This window comes from Anomalospiza imberbis, chromosome 3 (genome assembly GCF_031753505.1).
Source record: "Anomalospiza imberbis isolate Cuckoo-Finch-1a 21T00152 chromosome 3, ASM3175350v1, whole genome shotgun sequence".
Taxonomy (NCBI): domain Eukaryota; kingdom Metazoa; phylum Chordata; class Aves; order Passeriformes; family Viduidae; genus Anomalospiza; species Anomalospiza imberbis.
The window spans coordinates 94,751,203-94,776,192 of NC_089683.1; the positions used below are offsets into that span (position 1 = coordinate 94,751,203).

General features: G+C 36.0%; 1 long non-coding RNA gene across 1 annotated transcript in view; it reads left to right on the forward strand.

The window, feature by feature from the left end:
• Positions 1-23,198, forward strand: part of LOC137471461 (uncharacterized) — a 209,448-nt gene extending 186,250 nt beyond the window's left edge. The window contains exon 5 of the long non-coding RNA XR_010997623.1: positions 23,180-23,198. This is a non-coding gene — a long non-coding RNA (uncharacterized lncRNA). The remainder of the gene's footprint in view (positions 1-23,179) is intronic.
• The last annotated feature ends 1,792 nt before the right edge of the window (positions 23,199-24,990 follow it).

The window sequence follows — 24,990 nt, forward strand, 5'->3', positions numbered from 1 at the left end:
AGAAAATTATCAGAAGATACTTCTAATTTGACTTTTATTAGTGTTTCCATAACTATTGCCTTGCAATGAGAGGTTTTACAGAATTTCACATATCACAGAGAAAGCAATATTAAGATCTTAGGAGAGATAAGAAGACTGCTCCGTCAGAACACTTCCACTTTTTTGGATCAGCATTTACACCTCAGACAGAGGCAGAGTGATTTTAAATTTAATCTGGCTACAACTTCAGAAGCTATTTCCCATGAATTCACACCCATTCACACGAACTCACTGCATGAAAGCTTTCACCTTTGAAAGAAAAGTTCAAAGCTGAGTATGCTTTCCTGACTGGAATTATTTCCAGCTCAGCTTCCCCGGCTTGGGAAAAATATTATCACATTCTTGTCTAGTTCAGACTGTTCTAAAGGTATCTAAAGAGCTTTGTTTTTAGAAGTTTGTGGTTTTTTTTTTCTCTTTTCACTTTAATGATCCTGTCTTTTATTAGTGGAAATCAGGTGCTGTTTATTCAATTTCTGTAACACCCACTTCATGGGATTCTCTGAGAGTCATTAGCTCTTCCCATAGCTTTTGAAAAACAAATCTATTCTGATTTGGGATTGCCAAATGAGTCTGTCTGGGGTCAGACATAAAGGAAGCAGGAAGAGAGCAACAGTGAACAAGGAAACATTAGTATAAAAACAATTTTACTTCTATGAATCATAGAGCCTTTGGTGAAATTAATTAAACAAGGTCCTGGGCACATTCAGAGAAGGAGTTGAAAGGTAAAATACCTCTATGAAGGTGAAATAAGTTCATAATATTATTTGAAGTGCTCTCAAGAAGATTCCATACACAAGGAAAATGGGAAAAATTTGGAACTTGGGGTTTGTGGGTAGACACAGCATATTTTATTTTTCTGTTGCACAAGAGGAAACCAGTTATACTTCTAAACACATTAGCCTTACATCAGGGGATAGAAAGCCCAACTTTTGTGACTCACAGATGGGAAGAATGAACTGATACCAAAAGCTTTTCCATTTTTCCCACTGCATCAGAGGCAGGAAAAGAGTCTTTGCTGCAACCTTTGGATATCTCTTGCTGGCTTAGAGCAGGATTACTACAGCAACTTCCATGCAAACATGGACAGAACTTCCCTCTTTTTCAGTCTCAGCTATATTTTTAGTTCTATGCCCACAATTTTGAAATAGATGTTAGCCAACAGGTGTACACCCCTGAATTTGGTGAAATGAAGCTTCAACTCTGGAGCTTAATGAACAAGAATCAAATTAAATCACTATAGTTACAGCCATATACAGCCATGTACAATTTTGACAATGAAAACATTTTTTCTACAAGAAAAATGTATAATTATGCTTTCTGACTGCAATCAGGTTTGCTTTTTCTATTCTAAAATTTAACTTTTCTCTTATTGTAAAGTTGTAGCTTTCCCCTCTGGTTTCTACATAGGTTTCTAGTCTTTGCAATGTAAAATAGGCCTGAGTTTTCCTCTACATCTACTTTTTTTCCCTTTTTTTTTAGGTTTTTTTTTTTTTTTTTTTTTTTTTTTGCCACTACACAAATCTCATTTGAGCAAGAACTTTTTTTCTTTTTTAATTTATCTGTCTGTGTTCTTGCCAATTTTTAATGAGTACATTGTGGCTTACTATTAAATGTGAAGAACAAACAAAATCATGTCTTAAAACATCCTGTTCTTGCTTGTACAGGTTTGCATGTAAATTTTAGGCAGGAATCTTTCTTCCTGATCTAAATAGTAGTTGCTGTAGCACATGGAGAATGTTGTTACTTTTCATTTAGTAAAAAAACCATAGAACAGTCCCATATTTTTACATTTTCAGGGAAATGGGGGGGAAAAAAGTCAGTATTTCAACAAGGTTGGCATGAATGATTGTGACAACAGGCATATATTTCATTGCTGCTTGATAGGCAGGGAAAGGGGGGAAAAAGACAGGCATTAGAGGGATAATGAGACAAAGCATAAATAGAATGTGGTTTGCTGGCAGATGAACTTTCTACAACCTAATTCTCTGGGGCAGTGTTGTCTTCTGCCTCCGTATCACATATTGACATAAATATTTTGTCAATGCTTGGTATAAAGCTGTTTCAATAACATGCTATAAAATAGTATTTTTACTTTCTTAGAGTTTGTTAAGTTAAAAAGAAAACCAAAATACTTTTAACTTTTAACTGTTCTACTAGGAGAAAAGGACATTAAAAAAAAAGCTAGCAAATTAGACTAAGTTAGAAACTTTCCAATGCAATGAAAGCTGGATGCTTATTCATTAGCCTCAATAACTGTATATGAAGCACTTGGATTTGATGAATTGCTAGTAAGGCATGGTGCTCAAGGAGTGCTTCTTGGATTTTTGTTTGATTTTTCTCTAAAATCAGCAACACTGAATGTCTTGGGATACTTTTTTTCTGGGGCACATCCTTCTGGTGTCTCACAGGGCCATAGGCCCAGAACTGCTCACAGCTGTTGGTGGAATGGGTGCTCATCTTCTCAGTGCAGAAGCTGATGAGAGATGAGGAACAGAGAACTTCATTAAACTGTATTGGTAGATGAACCCTTCTCAATTAGTTGAGATTAAAGCCTGAATATTTTGGACTTTATTGTTATTTGATTGCTTACTCAGACATGAGAAACACTTATTTGTCTTCTTCTTACTGTGGAGTAGCTGTAGGGAAAGCTCTGTCTTTGCAAACTTTGCTTCTGTGGGAAGAACATAATTTCCATTGAGCAGTTGAAAATCAAATGTCAGAACTTCCTGCAGACCTGTTTTTGACCGTGTGTCATTTACATTAATATTCTGATTTTGTGCCAAAACAGTAGGAAAGGACTTCTATCTACAGGATAAAAAAGTCCATGAATGCTTTATTTTTGCATGTGACCAAATGCAAATTGCGCAGTTATGAATCCCTCAATCCATTATAATTTGCAAAACTCTCACTAAGTAGATTGCTACAAAATACTGCAGGCTTCTTGCCTGTGGAAGAATTTTCTCAATTTTTTTTACTTACACACTTTTGTATTACAGAGCTGTTTAGAAGCAGGAATTTTAATTTTCTTTTTGATTTTATGTTTAGATGTTCCCCAATTTGGGGCTATGTCTGAATAAGTGTCATCATATACACATTTCAAATTTTAAATTTGATGTGAACCTTTGAATTCAAACTTTCTCAAAGTTTTTGGATGGTGGTGGAGTATCTTGGTGTTCTAGGCCAGTCACATCTGTAAGTTAGAACAAGGAAATGAAAATTGCAAAGGATTATTTTCAGGAAATATTTTTCTAGCAATTATTTTCTGCTTCTGCCCACCCCTCCTACCCCCAACCAATCTGTAAGATCAAGACCTATTCAATTTTCACTGTTTTAAAAAACTCATGTCAGGCACTGGGGGAGATGTGAATGTGGAGGGTTTCACCGCATACCAATTTTAAGACAAAGATAAATGTAGTATTTTTTCTTTTGAAGGCAGTACGTTTGAAATCTGAATCATCCACTGTCAGTAAATGGGACAAAACCAGGACGAATGATGGAATCAAAGCCTAACATCCTTAGCACAGCCTTAAAAACAAATAAACCTGAAAGGGTGCCAGCATGCATGTACTTGCAGGAGAATATTTGCAGCTCCCTTCTTTCTATTCCTTGTGCTGACAACTTCCAGCTGTGTGAACTATTTAAACTGGGCTAATATAAGCCTAATGCTAAGCTGTACAGTGAGAATAATACTATCAGTTACACATTTAAAGAGAGCTGAGTAAAGTCAGGAGTAAAACACAGTTTTTAAAATTTCTAATGATGTTTAGAAAGTAATAAGTTTTTCAAGTTTTGGAAGACATTTGGCAAAAAGCCCTAAATCTTCTGTTCAGCACCTTTCTCTGCTTTCTCTTAAAGATGGTCTTTATCAACTAACATACCAGCACTTCAGATTTTCTCTTTAAAGTATCTATCATGTATTTCTTATACCAGCAGCAGTCCTTGAAGTTTTAGGCTGCTGCTCTAAAAGTCTGTGTTTATAGCCAAACCCCTTTCAGAGGTCTAAGTATATAATGAGATTTTAATGTAAACTCGGCAATGGATACTGGGAGTCCACTTTCAATTCCTTTCAAAGCCTTAAACTCCTTAAAAGCCTTAATTAAAAAAGCCTTGAATAAACTTAAACTTTATTTCCTTTCATCCTTGGAAGAAAGGCATTTTTGATAGATTTTTTTTTAAGGAAGTAGCCAACTGATTTGGCAGTTTATGGTTGTTGCACCTGAGTACAGGAAGCATGTAAATTTTTAAGATTCTGTTTGATGGCCAGTTTTAATCTCAAACTGCCCACTAGATTTCAAAGATGACTCTGGTGGGCAAAAATGTGTGCTCATTTATATATTTATATTTATTTCCCCATCCTAGTTTTCATTTGCATATGTTCTCCTATCTCTCTATATGTATACTGATAGATAAATCTTTATTTTTATAGATATATATGTATTAAAATAGTTTCTAAATCTGTATTAGGTTTCAAATCAGCACAAGAGTGTACGATTTCTGTAAGCCAGCAAAATGTTTTCCTGAAAGCATGTTTTACCTTTCAAACATTTCATTTTCATTGGATGCAATATTTTTTGGGTCTTAAATTTCAAATTAAAAATAATTTCAAACATACAAAAGGGATTTTGTTTTGAAACTGTCAAAACAGATCACTTCAGCAACTTTAGGAACTCTTTTCTGAAGACCTTAATTAAAACTGTCCTTTCTGCCTTTAATTTCACACAGCTGATGTTTTCTTGCAAAATAAATGAAGATAAGAAGAATAAATCATCAATGGTTGGCTTTTCAGAGAGACCTCTGCAGTATCTTGTTAACTAATAGACAAAATTGTATATAAAGATTAATTATACTTGTCAGATATGTTGAAGCGGCTATTTTAACTGCAACATGAGACATTATTGAATGAAAAACACACATCCAGTTTAGATAAATATTCATAGTTTAAGGGACTTCAACAAAACTGGTACCCAACAATGGATACATAATCAATATAATATACTTCTACACTTCAACCATTTTGGGCCATGGAAAATGTAAATATAACTATCAAATTTTTTGTGGTAAGTTCCAGTCATGACTGGAACATCATAACTATATTTATGTGGTGAGCTCTTGGTAAAGAATAAAATGTATGTTGTACAGTAATGTCTAAATTAGTTCCAAAATATGGGGAGTGTTTTTTTATTTATGCAGATGCTTAAAGATACGTTGGGCCTGTGCAGTGGAAACAGGGTTATAATGATAGTTGTGGATGTTTCAAGATGAAAAGGATCAAGTGATGGGGCCCCCACACACAACCCCAGTAGTCTGCATGTTGTCACTATTGAATTAAATAAGGACATTTAGGACAATGGTATGATTAGGGAAGGAGAACTGCTTTATTTTTTGGAGATGGGGCACTCACAGTGTATAGTTTGTATGTGATTTCACATGATTATTCATTGGAAACATGCAAAACATATGAGTGATCTCAGCAGAAACTGTAAAATGGATCTCTCCCTGCTACGGCAGGCACAGGGACAGCGTCTCTGCTCCTCTTCTGATGAATGCTTTAGAAACATTTTGCATTACCTGTGAGTAAAAAGACAGAATAATTACTGTAATTGGAACATCACAGGCTGGGCCCATGCTCAGCAGTTTCTTGTGGAGACATTTTTTGGTAGTTGTCTTGCATTTACTCTTTACATAATAGTAAGGGCTGTAAATCTCACCTTAACTCCTTATTTAATATACAGTATATTTAAAATACACATTTTTTCCCTCTCAGTAAGTACTTTCCAGAGATTTGTTTTTTGCATTTCAGTCAGCACATGCTAAAATATTGCTGTTAGCTCAATTTTTCCAGTGTTCTGACTTTGGGTTTTATTAACCAAAGGTTTTTTAATCAAAACATTTTACTGCTTTCCAGTTTTGCCCAGGCAGCTTTTCCAGCAGGTCCTGTTGTTTTCCCTGAAAGGAGGAAAAAATTGTAATAAAGTTTAGTTTCTTTAATGCAGCCCTGCTTATTTACAAAGATCATCTAACGGCTGGTTTCTGTAAGCAATGGAAGAATCAGGAAAGCAAAAAAAATTATTTCATTGTTTCCAGTGTCAAGGCTCTTTAAACTTGCAAATGCATTCCAAATATTCTCCAACTCCAAAATATACTATCCAGACTTCTCTTACAGAAATGTTCTTTGATTTCTCTGAAAAATAAATTGGAATATTTCTTGCTTTGTGTTAGTCCCGAGACTTCTTGAAACATGTTTGGATGTGTTATGTCAGGCATCAAAGTAGGATCCCGAGGCCAGCACCAGGCTTGCTGTCCTCTTCCTCGCAAAGTAAATGGTGACATTGGTCCTGCAGGGGAGTGGAAAGATCCTGACCTACCCAAGCTGCTGGAGTGCTGGGAAACAGCAAAAGGGAGCAGGCATGGGAGGGACTGTGGGCACTGCCTCCTGCTTTCTGTCCTTAGCACTCTGCTTTCAGACATTCCCAGTCAGATCATCTTAGTAATTTCAGATGAATTTTTCCATAGATTGTTCCTTCATCGCATTAGATTTATTGTTTTTGTTAAGTTTTTACAAAAATAGGTCATTCATTTCCAAGAAGAAGGTTGGAGGAGAGTAGATAGTTTTGACAGTGTTTATTTTCTTCATTTGTTCTTTTGAGTAGCTATGTATCCTCTGTGGTTTGGAGATATACACTGATATTTGGTAGTGAAGTGCCCTTGATTGTGCTCATGAAATTTTCCCTATTTAGGTTAAACTGTAAATGGAAGGGGAGGAGGGAATTGCCATTTTCATACATGTTAATAGGATTTTACATCTTCTGTTTGTTTTGATGATGATATTACTAATTTTCAGAAGAATTTGTCAAACAAACCAAAAGACTTCTCCATGGGAAGATATCATTTGATGCTAACTTTACTCTGAACTAAGACAGAACAGCTGAGAGACATAAAATTAATGCAGAAACATCTATAATGTAGAAATATCAGAAATGTTTCATTTTTACCAGTTCAACTCCACAATTACATTGATGATGTAAGTATAAGAAGGTAACTAAAGTACAAAAGGAGAGAAGATGCTGTTTATCATGCAGAAAATTTTGTTTTGGAAAACTGATTTGGTGTGTGCGCTCCCACGCTTGCTATAAGAAACCTCTCCGCAAAAGAGATATTTTTCTTTGTTCAGTGTAGTAGAGATTTTTACAAGGAAGGATGACTACCTTTTCTCAAAACTGAGCTTGAAATGGATATTGAAAAAATTAATTCTATAACACTTTTTAAGCTGCCTTGAACGTAGTAAGAATAATGTTGTTATTAATAACAAAGAATGTGATGCATTGGTCCAAGAGTGGAATTAAGTGAGAATGAAACTCAGAGGTCTGAGAGCTTCTCCAGAGAAGTCAAAGAAATAATGACAATCCATCTAAAATTAATTCCCACATTTTTCAGGCCCCCTTGCTATTTCCTAACCTTTTAACTGAGCAGATGAACCAAGAACCAGCCTTAGTAAGAAATTTCAGACATATGCTTCCACTTAAAATACCTCTTTTGTTTCCTACTTTCATCAAGTTTCTTAGAGAGGGGAATTTCTCTCAGACGGTGTTGTGATCTACATGAAATAATCAATAGCAGCGTGTGATAATCTGCAGTATGATAGAATGACAAATACAAACTAGACCAAGCACAAGATCTCTTGTTTCTATAAATATTTTACACTTTCTCAAAGGACTTTTAACTTTATGAAGGCCTTGGAGACAAATGCCTGCAAATATAACACTTTGCTTTGCTCAATTCCAATTACATTTGAAAATGTAAAAATTTCTCTGACATATGAACTCTCACATGCTTTTTCTGGGGAGAACATGATCCATGAATCCTGGCTTTTTGTAGGGCTTTAATTCTCTATTTTAACTCCTTAGGAAAAACTACAGTTAAGCTAATATTAATCAAAACCAGAGATGTTTTTCATAAGGTTTCCACTAAGATATTTATATCATAAATACTGGGGAGAAGGTTTGTGCAGGAGTGGGAGAGCAGCTTGGCAAAGGGGTTAATCTTATCTTTAGTCAGTTTGAATGAAGACATGTAAGAAACCAGCTTTTATGACCCTTTTTTTCATCTAAGTAAGGCTCCAAGTTTAGACTTGGTTTTATGTCAATGCCATGTAGACATGGTGTTCTAAAAGGGCCATCAGCCTGGTCCAGTGCTACATTACTCATGGGGCTTTTTTACTGTGCTAAACCCTTCAGTCACTAAAGAGCTTCTTACGCAGTGTAAAAACAAGGAAAAGAAAAAAAAATCTTTTGGTTTTGATTTTTCAAATTTATTTCAATGGGAACTGTACCCCTACCAGTGGCATGATCTCTTTGATCCATGCTCCTGCTGAAAGGGATGGTCTCATCCTCTCCTTACCACAACCATTGCTCAGTTTTTCCACCATTACTGTTTGTGCTTCCTTGCATTGAGCTAAATCACTGGAGCACAGACTTTTCTGGGGGAGTGCCAGGGATGGGGAGAAATTGGAAAACAATGCTTTTCTGCAAAGTGACTGAGAGCAATGTGCTGGAAATACACAGCTTTGATACTTCATTGGGAACTACTTCATGACAGTGTATGCAAAAAGTTTATTCAGATAAAAACGTAGGCAGGACAAAGCCTAGGTAAAAGGCTAAATTATGAGAATGATAATTGAAACTGTATTAAGTATGTCTAGAGAATGGCAAGTGAAAGTAGGAAGTGCAAGTGATAGGACTTGTTGAACTTGTTATCTTTGTCACTTACTTGGACATAGGACTGAGTTGCTCAGTAAATAAGCAGCCCCAAAAGTCCTATAAATCTAAAGCTCAGTCTACACAATGATATAAGAAAAGATGTTATGGTAAAGAGGAAAGCTTGGAAAGAACTAGCTTATTCTTTTATAAAATGAGTAAGCAAACAAACCCTGAGAAACTATACTGAATCTTTTTTTTCTCTACAGAAAAATTATTTGGGGGAGAAGACAATACTAAGAGACATCAGGTTATGTCAGTGTATACCAGATGGACATAAATTTGTCAAGCAGTATAGATGTGAAGAGACACAGTTTTGGGCTGCTTGTGAAAATTCATATCGTTGCAAAAGCAAAAATCACTATGGAGCAGACAGAAATAGGATTCTGGACAATATCCTACAGTAAAGACACTGCCACACTGGAAGGGGTTGAACTGTGGCCTTATTAAGGCTCTAAGCATGGCTTTATTTCTGAAATCTTAAAAGCTAGAAGGATACAATATAGCATGACTTCAGTGAAAAATGTTAATGCTTAAACACCTGGAGAAGATCTTTCCATCAATTGTTATGGCTCCATTGACTTGGTTTAGTTGCAGTTATCCAGGGCCAAGGTCAAATTATTTTGCTGTAAACTCGGACAAAAGAGATGAGGTAGAGTTAAATACAGAGTAAATGGACATTGAAGATACACACGCGTGAGATCCTTACAGCGTGATAATATTGGCTGTGGAATGTCTACTTAGGGAAAATATAAATTTTTTTGTGCTTTTAAAGTAATTCTCAGCAAAGCCCAGTATAGCGTGCTGAAGTACAGTGATCTTCCACTGGCTGGAAAATGGGCTGTATTCCATAATTTTTCCAAATACTGTTATTCTTTACAAGAAGCCACATAGGAGAAGGATCAAATTTAAGTATTTATATATAAGTTGTAGAGATTCAAAATTACTTTCAAATCAAAACCAGATTTATGAATCGTTGTTGCTTCTTGATTGAAGACAGCACTTTTACTGACTCTTTGTGCCCATCACTGAGGTTTTGATACCCAGAAGCTGTTTTGTAAGCTTGGTAACACCTCTGTTAGTAAATTAAAGAATTGGCTTTTCATGTCTATAGAAAGATCATATTTGAAGTCATCGTACATTTCTGATTTTTCTTTTATTCTTCTCCTATTTCTTAAGTCATTTAACTAATGTAGTAGTACAACATATCTAAAAACATATCTAAAAATCATCCTGACCTAAACAAAGGGCTGAGGAAGATACATTTATAAATTTGAATGTTGTTTGTCCTAAACACTTATTAGTCATTGCTTCAGTAACTGTGCCCAGGAATTTTTTGGAGTTGCAGAAATATATAAGCTCAGGTTTTGAATTTCCTTTAGATACAGGAAAAGAGATATAGTTGCTGTAACAGAGTGTTCTGCACACCCACACATGGTAAACAAAGCTAAATCAGAAGGAGAAAAACATGCTGCTTGGCAGGGGTACCAGTAACTTGCATAAGCAAAAGCTATGTCTGTTGCCACCATAAAAAATTAATTTTCGCTTTAAGATTCCTGTGTTTCAGTTCAGTCAATATAGAAGCTAAAGCACAAATGCCATTAATAAGATATCCAGCATAAGGGAAGAGAAGAAAAAATGCACAAAATGTTCCTGTGCCTTTGTTTTGTTACTTGTATTTGGTTTTGAGAAAAAAGTTTTTCTTTCTGTCTGTAAAAAGAAATCTTGCAGAAGATTTCTAGGCTGCTAAATTGCACAATGGGGCCATAATGCCAAGCTTTAAAACTGGCAACACCGAGGCTATTCAGATACTCTGTTGTGGTAGTGTCAGTGTTACTCTGCATCAAATCAGAGCTGCATGAAGCAGTCCACATGTGCTGTCCTTGGGTATAAAACAGTGGTCATTAGTCAGATATTTGGATGCAGCAGATACTATCTCTGAAATTTAAGGAAATTCCCACTTTTCCACTCTAGCAATAATCATAAACAAATGTCAAGGCTTAAAAAATGAATTTGGATGATACTGTCTTCTTACATTTCATCATGGTGTGCTTAGAAAAGGGAGAGGACGCAGGCAGCTGATAACCACTCACAAGCAAACTGAGATGTATGGTTTGATGGAGAGTTACAGTGAAATATGTTGAAATCAATGCCTACTTTCTACTACAGGATGGGCAACAAGTTCCTCCAGGGTATTCTGCTTCTACACCAGTGAAATCTGTGTACAGAGACAAGTCAATGGGTTGTATCAGTGATAGTGCTGCTCACTGAAGACAAGATGTAGCAGGCCAGAACCAGCTTACCAATTACTCAGTTCCCCAGAGACGTTAAGTCAATTGTCTCTTGCTTCAGGAAAGTGGATTTTACTTGCAGATCAGCAACTAGGCTACACATAGGGCAAGTATCCATTAATTTTCAATTATCTCCTGCAATAGTATATAAGTTTCCTAATTGCCCGGGAGAAAAAATTCATGAGAGGATGGACAGCATTTTCATGCATGTGAGAGAAGTCTCCATCCTACTGCTGGCCATCCTTTCTCAGGCCTTGCTTTCTAACAGCTGGACTGAACCTGCTGTTCCCAGAACAGCATGGTGTGTGAGGTATTAGGAGGTGTCCAAGTGCAGTTTTTCTGCCTGGGAAATTGTTCCCCTCCATGGCAAGGAGAACTTACTGGCTTCATAAGATGTGAATAAAAACATATGGCAGAGAGCAAAGCTCTGTGGATTGTTCTATTTTAAAGACAAAAGCATTTCAGTGTTTTGTTGTTTTACCGAATTGTCAGGAACTTGTTCTACAGTTCATTGTTTTATTTTGTGTGCTTGTGACCATGTGGTAGTGTTTAAAGCAAAACCCACAGGTGTAATGTCCTGTGCTGTCCTGACAGAGTGATACTTTAAAAGCAGTGACAGATACAGAGCTAGTGTCTTGCTGGAGGCAACCCAGTTATTGCTACATGAAAGTAGCAGTATCTTTGACTGACAGTTTCAGTTTTATTGTGATTCAGATTAGAGCAGCAGTTGTTTTCCAGGGACCTAATTGCACATTTTGCCTGTGTTGTTGAAGGAGGTGTCTGGACATTTGTGTGTTAGTCCTTTGTAAGTTATCTAGCTGGGTCACAGGACAAATTCTTCCTGGAGGTTAGATTTCCTTATCTTCTGTTAGCAGGTCCAAGACTTCCAGATGTATCTGCCTGCAAGAGAGGTGGGCAATGGCATTTTCAAGGTTATGTATCACTGCCCAATTCAGAAAAGGGAACTAGTGCTCCAAACAGTTCTTGATCATTTAACTTCTTTCAGCAACAAATATTTGAAGGGTTGCATGCTTAACTGAAAATAAATTATAGAAACTCCCAAACAACTGTGAGCTCTACGTCACCTGCCCAAATCCCATTACTAACTGGTGTGTCAACCTACAAAATAGTGCTGCAATTACTGAATGACTCCATGCTATTTTTCCATCAAAACTATTTCTCTTTTTTTTAGCTTACACAGCTGTCTCTTGCTGTCTTGGCATTACTGCTTGTCGATTAAAATTCTTGGCACAGAACAGCTTTTACTTGTGGGTACATAATCCTTGTGATTATTACTAGTCCTCAGGGGAACTGAAAGCACATAATCTCTGATTTTTAAAGCAGAGTTCTTACTAGTATCTCATTTTATAGTATTTCTAATAGGGGCATAGTAAGTATGTTCCTCTGATTTAAAAGAATATTTTAAAAAATATTCTTTCTAATAAGGTGGTTGTGAGGGTGGTTGTAGCAACAGACCAATGAAACATGGACATGGATTGCGCAGTAACTCAGCTTCTTCTCCCATCCCACAGTTTGGTTTGCATTTTCTTTTTGATGCATTCTTCTTAGGATGAAGTCAGCCCTGAATAACTTCTTAATGTACCTTGTCTCTAGACTGGAAGTCAACAGAAGTCTTTAGAAATGTGTCTCTTGCCCACAGCTAGCAGTTTGAGCCTTTCTTTGCTCTGGCAGCAGAGCACAGGTAGCAGGAGGTGGGTTAGCATGCCAACCAGCAAAGCTGCTCTATTGGGGTGCTTACTTTTAGGTGTTTAATTTAAACACCCAGCTTTAAGACAGCTCTCATTAGAATTACACAGTGAACTCATAAAATCTCTCAAGTTCAAAAAGCTAGGAATCAATAAACACTTTCCTTTTATTTAAACCAGAGGTTTAGAGTTATCTATGAAACAAATTATTACCTCTCTAATCCCAAAATTTGTCATTGTAAAATATTAATTTCATTTGCCGTGGCCATGCTATTCTACTTAAAAGTTGGTTAAATGATATGCAATAACTTTCATAAAATATGTGAAGGAAGCCCCCCTATGTATTAAACTTATTTAATCAAAGTCATAAAAGATAAAAATTACCCAAAAAAAACCCCCATAGTATGGAACCATACATAAATTCAAGTTCATTAAAAAAATATAGTTTTGTTGAAAGAGAAATGTTTTGCAGGAAGATTTTTACTTAGGAGCTAATTATGCTTATGTATCATCAACCCAAAAAATTTGCACATGCATAAAGAACTTTTCCCAGTTCAAGAGAAGCATAAGAATTTTTTATTTTCTGTTTCACAGTACAAAAATATTTGTAATTCTGAAATTTTTAAAGGATGAGAAATCTGATTCTTACATAGATGTAAAATTATATAAGTATATGCCTTCTCACTAGATTGTTTTGCAGTAAATTACTCCAGTCTTAAAGGCTGTTTAAAGAACAGATGCATTAATAGCTGAGTTTAGGTTACCAAGATGTTAAAATCATAGTTAGAGTTTTTTTTCCAGTAAAAATGCTTCAGTACTGTAAACTCAGTTCTGTACAAAAAAATCTTAACTTGGTTTTCTGTGGTGAAGCCAACAGTTCTTGGATGAGAATGTTATGTTCAGCTCTTGCTTTTGAAACTAATAAACTAGATGTTATGAAAATACTTTTGTAGAGTTGTGAAATACTTTTGTAGAGCCACTTAATTTACATATCATTCACTTAAAAAAAGACAATTGCATCAATTTCTTATTATGTCAAGTGTTCATAGTGAGAAAATACTCAGTATTATGATGGAACTAAAATAAGATAGAGAGTATTTGCTAATGTGTTTATGGCAAACAGCACATGTTTGTAGTATCAGCACCTAGAGAAGCAGGAGTCTGGAGAAGTTGGAGTGTTTGCTGCTAGAAAATGTTCTCAGAATGAATGTCCTTATCAAATTATCAATAAACTGGCATTTTGATGGCATTGTCTTTGGAAATATTGTGATTAACGTTTTTGAAATATTTTAATTAAAACTCTACACAACAGAATTTGTCGCATAGAAACTAATAAAAATTGTATTATGCCTGGTACTAACTCATTACTAACTCTTTACTAACTCATTACTAACTCATTACTCTCGTCAATTACTAACTCATTACTATAGTCAGTTAGCTACGTTCACTTTTGGATGTGTGTAGCCAAGCTCTTTTGAGTTCCTAGTTATGTGTGCATATATATATATTTTTTTTTTTTTTTTTTTGGTAACATTTGCTGTTGTAAACATACCCTGTCTCTTTAACCAGACATATTTCTTTTGTCTCCTTTGGAGAATCCATATTTAAGCTATTAGTATCTATATGGGAACCAAAAGGAAAAAAAGGTGACAAATAGAAAATAAAAATGCAAAATAATGTTCACAAGCTCAAGTATTGCAATTTTCCAATGCATGTTGCTGTCTCTGTGCAAATTGGTTGTTGTTACATACAACAACAATAAGGTTCCAGACTTATCTTTTAAGTGTCTCTAGATATTAAAATATGTGATCCATGAAAGACAATGGCTTTGCAATCTATGTAGTTATTATCATAGAGGTTTTAACAAGGAGCTCTGTTTTTTTCCCCTATAAACTAACTCTTCCTTTTCCTGAAATTCCCCACCTTCCATATTACCATTTATCCTTATGTAGAAAATATGTGCAAAGTTAATTGTTCTCCTGATCAAATTTGCATTTCATTTCATGTGTTGTTAGAGTACTTTAAAGAGTCAGCATATGCGGGTGTGTTCCAGACTCATTACCTACAGAATGTTCACTTTTTGGAAAAACTAAAGCTCAGAATGGTAACTTCCTGAAGAGTTCATTTTACTGAATGGTGTCAAACATAAAACATAAATGGCTCTATCATCTAATTAGCTAAATTCCCCCTGTGGTTCTGTCAGCTCCAGCCAGGCTTTTCTCACTTGCTTTTTCCAGAGGCATTCCATTGTGTAAAGCTCTGCTATTGTCTTATTGAATGGAAGAACATGGAAAGAACAACCAGTGGGCAGCTTTAACCTCACTTCACCCTACACTGGTTTTAAAATTCAGCTGATGTTCTTCAGTAGAAAAATGAATGATAATATCAAACAGCTTGGAAAGTGAAAGGAGTGGCTGCATCTACCAGTTATTCAAAGTAACCCACTACATTTTAGGGTAATGCACCATAAATCATGGTATTTAGTGGCCAGTTTCTGACAGGCAAAGAGAGACGAGTATTTCATGTATTTCTTCATATCTTCATGAAAACACTAGAAAGGCCTTGCCTCAGTGTGAATCATGGTCAATCTTACAGGTATTTTCTCTTTTATCTTGGAGCCTCATCTTGCCATTATTGAGGTCAGGGAGAGTTTAGTGATTGAAAACATGCTTGCAGTGATACTGTCCCTCCAGACTCTTAATAATCAATTCAAACAGCTAATAGCTCAAAAGGAATCCTCTTATGTCTATCCTGCTTCCTCAGTTGAACATTTTGCTCAAATTAAACTCCTGGCTTCTTATCATTCTTAATTGATATTCTTTATCTCAAAGTAGGCTATAAATACTGCCCGTTGCAGTCTGTGATGTAAAGTCCTGCAGTTCTCACTTACTTTGAATGTCTGCTTTTCTTAAAAACACATTTTTCCTTTTATATATAATAAGTGAATGACTGGATTCATTGATTCCAGTTTGTGGTGGCATCTGGAATTTACTGGGCAGTTTTAAGTTTCCAGCAAGGTTCTTCATTTCTGAAAGTAAACTGAAAGCCTGCAGTGATTTTGGTGTTATGACATATCATAGTTTACACAAAGGCAAGTGCAGTCCAGCCTAGACAAGTCTGGGGCAGCTGATTTTGAATCGGGGCAGAACTATGTCAGTGGGGTATTAGGGAAACCAAAAATAAAGAAAATACACCTTTGTACTTCTCTGAATGATCTACAGTGATCAAAGTTTTCTAGTTTAAATCTTACTTGAATACATTCTCATGACACTGAAGTGATTTTTGTGAGTGCAAGCAAATGCCATTTAATTTCCTCTGAGATGCACAGGAACTTCAGCAATTTTCAAATAACAACTCTCCCATTTTTCCCTTGAACAGGCATTTTCTACTTTTGCCCTCCATACCAAAAGGAGCAACCTGCTTCTGCATCCTCACTAATGCAGTAGCTCAAATCCTAGTCATGTGTGAAGTCAGAACATAACCCAGTTCTCTTTAAATACATGTACAGATTTCACACTATTGTTTCAGCTGCCAGGGATGGGATTTTAACGACAGAAACAAAAGAAAATATGTTTTCAGATTATATTTTCTTTCTTTCTGCTTCATGACTTCTCTGTAATGAATGAAACAGAAACAGAAACCAAAAGCAACCAAAAAAAAAAAAAACAAACCCAAAAAAACCCCCAAAATCATTACATGCTGAATAAATGTAACAGGAAAAAATTACTCCTAAAACATATTAGCTGCCTACAGTGACAATCCAGGTCTCAGTTCAAAGAAAGTTGTTTTGATCATCTCAGACAGTTTGGAATATGTCCTTCCCACATTCCTCTGAAACCACAGGACATCCTGCACCATAATGATAGTAGTAATAACCTGTGGGATGTTAAGAGCCAGGAAAGAGCAGTATTAGAACTGGAGATTGAAGTTGTACTTAAACAAGACCTTTATCAGACTTTTTTCTATAAGTCATACTCTCAAACTGATTCCTGAATCAAATTCAAAACACTCATCTTTGTTTTCTACGTTATTTGAACCATACTTAACATGTTATGATATGTAGACCAATGTGTGCTGTTTATTTCAGAAGGGAACAGTCTCAGTGACACTTTTGCCTTGATTATCCTTGAGGATTTTTTATGAGTCTTGGAAAAAACCAAGCCTATAGAAATAAAATCTACAAGTAAAATAATATATCCTTGGCAGTTGCAATACATGTGTATGCTATGCTATTTGCTATTTTCAGGAAGAAAGTGAGAATGAATAATTAATTCTGCTAAATTCTGTCACAAAGCCTAACTAAGGAGATGTACTGGGGGCTTGGCACAGCTAGCATTCAGGGATCTTTTTGAAAAGCAAATTGTACTTCTCAAGACAGTGTGTACTCTGTTCCCTTTTACTTGCTTAAGAAGAGGGCACATCAGAGACTAAGGAAATGGACATGGAAATGCATCCAAATCCAGTCCTCCTATGTTTGGTGAATAGCAACTGTTTATGGGTGCTATTTACTTTGAATAGAGAGTGAAGAAATACCTCACCATTAAATAACATCTCTCTGAGGTGTTTTCACAGTACATGAGCTTCACCTAAGCTAAGTAATACTCATACTCTCATTTAAACAAGCATGTTTTCTATTTATTATTAAGTTAGCCTGCTGTATTCATCATAAATTTGTTATATATTTAATGCTTATTCAGAAAAAAGAAGTTTTTTCCTTTCTCCATAGAGGGTAATTTAAAATGTTAATAGTAGCTCAGAGAAAGGGGCAGCAAACAAGTAATATTAAGTAATTTTAATTTCAATCCTTCATAATGGGAAATAAGTTTTTCTCATAGTTTTCACATTCAATTTTGCTTGAAATCTTTCTTGCAGTGTTCTTTTTTCCTGTTCCAAGGTGACTTTCTGCAGTCTCACACTGCAGTGCGGTGTCTACTGTCCCTAATGCCAAAAGACTGATAGAATCAGAGACAGAAACCCTCTGAGAGAATGCAATATTTTACTTTACCAAAATGAAAACAAAATCCTTTGATTGTAGAAGAGTTCGGGTTTTTTTCTTACAAGGGCTAAAGGCATCTTGGCAGCTATGCTGCTTTTTTTTGTGATTTGTGGTATTGTTTATTATGAAAACAAATTGCCCATCTATTGGAGGATATTGAGCCAAATTTGCTGATGTCAGTGAAGATACCCTGCGGCTTAAATGAGGTTGCTATAGCCCATGCAGGAACTTAAGAGGGTTATAAAAATTCTGCAGAGAAACATCCCAGTTTCAGAGCTTTGGAACATTTTTAACTGGGAGCCCTGGCAATGTGGAGTGAAAGTAGCATCAAACTTTTGGGGTGGGCTTCAATTTCAAGTGTAAGAGCAGAAGACTGATGTCTGGCAGCAGAAGTCTCCAGGAATAGAGGACAGGAGGAAGATTTTAGTGAATGGTGTCTCACCTGGGGTGGATCAGCATGTTCTTAAACCAACCACAGCCCAGTACCTATTTCTTCTCTCAGCACCAGTATCACCAAAATGCCAGGAAAATCATTCCTCCAATAGATGGAAATCTCTGCTCCATCTGGGCCTTTCGCTCTGGCAGACACAGTTGAGTGCAAAGAGAACGGTACAGATCTTTTCTAGTGACTCTTTTGCTTTTGAGACACTATGAACTCCATGCTCAAGTCTGATGAGAAACAAAAATTAACTGTTTCTTTCCACAGCAGTGTAGAAAACCAGATTTCCTAACCACTTATAATAATTCCTGTCCAGTGGAGGAAGTGGCAAACCATAAAAAAAAGCATCAGAGCTTTCTCGAGTACTACAGAGATGAAAAAAGGCATGACTGGGGAAAATAAGGGAAAGTTTTGTTAGTCTATTCCATATTGTGCAGGTAATTTTGTAGGAGCTACAGGTGAGTTTCCCAGCTCCTTTTTGGGTGAGGTTCTGATGTTCTGCACACTGGGTCACGGCATGAGGAGAAAACAGCATGGACCCTTAACTGTGCGAAATACAATGTGTTGAACTTTATCTATTAACTAGTACTAGCCATCTGCTACTAGTATGGGTTGAACTGCACCTCTGTGACCCATAATCACAATGCTTGAAGAGAACATTTTTGTAGCCTTGCTGGGTATGCAGTTTTATTAGTCTGTGACAGTGTACTTTCACATCAGTTATTTCAGTCAGTCCCATTAAATATGACATGTTCTAAGTCTTTCAGCTTCACTCCTTTCAAGTCTGCAAAACAGACTTCTAAGATTGACTGAGTGATAAGGAAACAGCACTGCCCTCTTTCACCTTGGAATATGGAAATGTAGAAATAATACAGACTGTTTGTACTTCATGTCACATTAAGATCTGTATCTTTATATATACACACATCTATGCATGTAATTTGTGAATGTAATATGCTTTATTCCAAGAGCATTTGACCTGTTGGCCCAGTTTAGAGCCCAAACAGGCCACAGAGCTCCATTAGATTGCTTCCTGCTAGCTTTATATAAGCCCTAGTCTAATTTTTTTTTTAATAGAAATGAGCTTAGACCAATAAAATAATAATAATTTCACAAGTGGTTTCTCCTTGGGAAAGTTGATTAGATATGTTTCCCTCTCTCTTTAAGGGCAAAATTATTGTAGCTGAAAATTGCTAATAATTCTGTTTCTTTTACATAAGGCAAGTTTTTCCAGTGAGCCACCATCTGCATTTAAGCAGAAAACCAGCATTTCTGGCTTGAAAGAAAATCAACTATCTCTGCTTTGTTTGCTTTAAGTGGGCTGGCAATGGTTTAGCAAAAACATGGGAGTTCAGCCTTCACACAGGTAAGGGGAGACAGAGTTCCAAGGAGAGGCAGAGAGATGAAGTCCATGTATTAGATGTGGGTGTATATGTGTTTATGCCTGGCTCAGAAGGTTTAGGATACCTCACTGACCAAAACTGTGAGCTGTTATCTCCTCTCCAATACATCAGCCTGTTTTGCTTGGGTGAAAACTGACCATCATTCAGAATACCACGTCTGGCTCTCTGTGAGAGGCAGAGGGCAGAGCTGGTTGAGAGCTCTTGCTGGAATGCCTTTAACCCCTCTGAATTTCATGCAAGAGAGGTAGAATGCAGCTGCCATTAGTGCTTCCCTCTATACTCCCATAGGAAAATTTGTTCTGTGAAATTCAACTGACCAGATAACTAGAAAGAAAGAAAGAAAGAGAGAAAGAGAGAGAGAGAGAGAGAAAGCGGTAATACATGCACTGTGAAACTTTATCTTAAATTGGCCTAGTAACATTGAGGAGAGGTACTCATGTTACTGCTTTTATAACTACTGTAAACAGGTTAAAGTTCTTTGTTGCTGAAACCATATGGAAAATGAATTTTTTGTCAAAGAAATTGATACTTCACTTGGCATGCTGCTACAGTTTAAATAATTGTAAAGTGGAAGTTGATAGGGTTTGAAAAACTGTCTCTAAAAATATAGGATGTGGGTGTTTTCATCAGAAACACTTTCACAGAAGTAAAATATGTAAACGATATTTTAAAAAAACCAAATTTCTTGATATTCACACATTATTGACTTTCATGCTGTTAGCATACTGTCAAATGTAATGTTGTTCTCATGTATAATACAGGCATCATCCAGATCCCTATGAAACCAATGGAAAGAATCCCACTGACTTCAAAGACCTTAGAGTTGAACCCTTACATAAATTGCTAATTAAACTTGATTAGTGAGTAAGGTTCACTGGTGAAAAAAGTTTACCAGATTTATAGCCTACCTGAATAATAGGTAGTGGAATTAGTGAAGGTTTTGCAACTTTATTACTGAAGCTCTGTTTGACCACACCACAGCATGAGCTACAGTCCTGTGTTGGTTTTCATCATATTAATCCCCTGCTTCATAGAAGTGAGGTAATTTTTTTTTCTAATGTGAATTTTTACTGTTTACATAAGGCAGTCTTCCTTTTCATTAAAACTTTTGTTATGTTCCCTTTGAAAATCAATGATACAAATTAAGGGAAAGAGAGTATAATTTACATTAATTGGATTAAATTAAAAAAAGAAGAAATATGCAGAATATCAGAGGAAACATTAGTCTCTTAGAGAGAGATCTGTTAGATTATGGAATTGTCTCTTGCAGGAAGCAGAGGAAACCACGTCACTTGAGGGAGTTTAAAACTAGATTGAATGCAGCACAGAAAACCTCAACATTTAAATGAAATTGGGAAATGGGCCTGCTCATTTGTTAGGCCTTCTGTCTCGAATACCTAGAAGATTTTTAAGAGTTTACAATTTTAGGAAAGCCTTGTGTATGCCTAGGCTTAGCTGTGGTACTGATAATACTAAACAGTTTACATCAGACATTATGTTAGATAGTTTTCAGGAACCCACATGTAAGGCTAACCAGGAGAATCTTCAAGGAAAAAGAAAGCAAAATGAGGTTAAAATGAAAGCCTTGTGGTTCTGAAAGGGTCCTTAATATGCCTGGACCTTCTGATGTTGACCACTTTGTCTCACTGTGGTGTAATCACTTGACTGTCCAAGGTGTTGGGTAGCACTCGGACCTGCTGGTATGAAAAGCAGAGGTTGGGTGCGGGCAATTTTTGCCTGACAGTGCTCACTATTAACATAATTCCCTGGTTATCAATGCTTGAGTAGATTAAACATATTATATCTGAATTGGATTGGCCGCAAAAAAAACCCAAACAGAACACTTCCAGAGATAACTATAGTTTGCTACTAGATTTTTGGTTCCACTGATTCAGTTACTTAAAGTCTGCAGCTGCCTGACTTATTTGGTTAACAGACCTTTCTGTGTGTATTTGACCTCATTAAATGGAGGGCATATGCAATAAATCCTACTAAATATGCTGTAGATAAGAATATTACATACCCCAAAAATCTCTCTTAATACACCATGAAAATCTTATTTTCATTAAAATGAAAAATGCTGCTGCAGAATGCATATTGGAATGAAGAAAAAGTTATTTTCCTCATGGCTTACTTAAAATTATTAAGGTGTTCTTTGAAGACCATCACAGCATGGCTTAGAATTAATCAACAAACTGTTCCTAAACACCATTTGCCAGGAATAATCAAACAAGCATATGTTCAACACTCAGGAAACATTTTTAGAGGATTAAAAGTCAGAGCATGGAGAGGAATATGAAACCCTAAACCTTCCCCTGCACTCAGACAAGCAGACAGCCACATCATGAGCAGCTGAATCAGACTGCAGGAACTGCTTGCACAAACTATGAAAATGTTTGGCAAGATAAAATGTACCCTCAGCTGGAAGAAAATGATTCAGTGGTCACATGATGTCCCACGGCCATAGCTTTAAAACAGACCTTCAGAAATATCCTCAACATGTGTTGGTGATCACACAGATGAAAGAGTGCATTGTACAGATGGGAATTCCAGTGTCCTGCACGGGGCCCTCAGGACTTACGAAAGAGAGCGTTTACGGTGTACTTTTAGGACAACTGCAGGAAAAAAAGTGCCTTTATTAGTCAGGACAGTGGTTATGGAAGCTTTGTTTTCTTGAACACACTGAAGTACTCACAGGTACGCATATGGAATTGGAGATTAATTCATCTGTTCCTTTATGCATTCCTCATCAATGAAATAGCAAAATAAAACAGAACAAAATGGAAAAGATTGCTTTGGAAAGAAAAGCCACATTCAGTCTAAATCATAACAAACAAAAAAAATTGGTTGGAGTAATTGAATTATTTTTTGCATGCCTGTGGACCTGAACTGCTCCCCTAAGGTATTTTGCCAAGCTTCATGACTTGGCAAAACAACCCTAGATATGTATTGGGTATATAATGAAGATATTTTAAAAAGCATGTTTAATACAAAGCCCACCACCACCACCACTTTTTTTTTCCCCTGTAAATTTATTTATTTATTTTAAACAGTGGGGAGAATGTGTGTTTTGATCTTTTAAATAGTCTCAGTTATATACATTATTACTTTTGTTTTGGTGAATTTGTAAATCCAGGGTTGTTCTTTTATGGGAGGTCAGTTAAACCTCCAAGCAGATAAAAAAATTCCTTAAGATTGACTGTAGCTTCAGATTGACATTCCTTAATGAGTCTAAGCCCCAAATCCTGCCTTGCTGAAAACAGTCTAAGTTCATTGAGGTTTCTACTATTTCAGTTCAACTTTTAGATGTATAACAAACCCTCAGAACAGGCAAGAAGTCAAAATAAGCAAAGATCTCTCTGGAGTTTTTTCAGTGTGTTCTCTGGAAACACATAAATCTTGGGGTAGGTTTTATCAGACATATTTTCCCTTGGATCTAATGTAACTTTCTGATTTTTCTCAGATCTGTACTGGTATAAAGGCATGGATATTTCTGTGCAACATTTGTTCATTAAGCTTGTAAAAACTTAGCTTTCAGGATTAATTTCTTAGGTGATTTCTGTACATTTTTCAAATGTAGAACTGCTTAAATGCTTTTAAAATTAATGGTACAATCTGAGACAGGACCAATTGTCAACTGAAATAGGTGGAATTACATCAAAGATTAAATTAGCCCAGTATTAAAATTATTGGTGTTGGGCCAAAGACTAAAATTTTAAATGAGTCCTCATTTAGTCATTATTGCTATTGATCTTTGTCATGTTTTTCCTTGAAGAAGTGAACAAAAGATGTGAGTTTGGCTCCTTAGGCTGTGTGTCATTAAAGTAAAATTGTTGACCTTTCTGGTAGATGATCACAGTTACAAAGTCAGGTTTCTTTCCAGATTGGATGGCACAAGATTAAACTTTGAGGATTTATAATTACAGCAAAAATTAGTTTTGCCATAGCATCCAGACAAGGAAAGATCTTTTCTATATTTGGTAGGTGATAAATTCAACCTGATTTTATGGCAGAAGTGATGATCAGCCACCCAATGTAGCCACTTTGCTCTAACATATTTTAATCTCTGCTTCTTGGATGGTGCCATCACAAATTACAATGGACCATTTAATTATGTAATTTCATTGAGCAGATTTACTGTTGCTGTCTTTGTTCCTAATACCTGTGATTATGCTTAGACTTCATGAAAAGGCCACAACAAAATGTCTGAGGAGCCCCATAACCTGGTTTTCCACATTCCTGGCCTTTTGTTTGTTCCAGGATTTGTAACATGGTAATTGATAATGATAGGTGGTAGATGAGATAAGTGGTTTTACTGTAATTCCAGGAAATTAGTTTACTTGCCCTCATGGCCAGAAGCATATTTCATCCAACTGTTTTATAAGTATTTGTTAAAGAATATAAATATTAATACTAATAAATTTTTAAGAGACAAAAAAACCAAAACCAAACAAAAAAAAAAAAAAAAAAAAAAAAAAACAAACCCACCAAAAACAAAAACAAAAAAACACCTAAAAAGAGAGAAATCCTGCATAAATGAGCCAAGATAACAACTGATAGTGGTAAAAAACTAAGGCAAATAGGCTGCTAATGCAACTTGGTAGTACTGCTTTCTCTGTGCTACAATTTCCTCATAAATAGCACTTCTACAATTTTAGTCATACTTCAATATTATTTCTCATATGAACATGGCTCTGGTGATATTTTTCTGTAGTTTACAACATTTCTGAGGTACATGACAGGGTTGAAAACCTTTACATCTGTGGTAAAGATCCGTTTGTGAGGAGCAGTGAAGGACTGGTACAGAGAACATTTTTCGTTCATTTAATTTCAGTGATACTCCTTTAAATGGCAATTTAGTGTAATCTTGGGCCATAATTTGTAACACACCCTTCTGAGAGCTGACTAAATTCCCATTGATTTTTCAATTCTGGATTTTGCCAGAATATTGCATGAAGCTGAAATACCCAGGTTCCAGTGTCACTGAAGAGGCCACAAAATGTTGATGATGAACATGCCTGTTGTGTGTTATTGAGGAAAAACAAACTGTTACTGCTTTGGAGAAAGACATTTCTAGGAAGTCACTAAATCAGATTACAGAGGAGATGGAAGACTAATACTTAAAAGACAAAGAACTTGTGAAGGGTAATTGCAGAGCCAGTATATCCCATTTTGAATAAACCCTTAAATGTGTCAGTGACACTTGTGTCAGCATCTGCTGAGCACATTTTGATGCCATCCTTTATAGCTATTAATTTTTACAAGGCATAGCCATTTCTGAAACATATCTGAGATTACAGTGCTGTGAGCAGCTGAAAAATCTATCAGTTTCTTGACACTGAAATGAGCTGGACTTTTCTCTT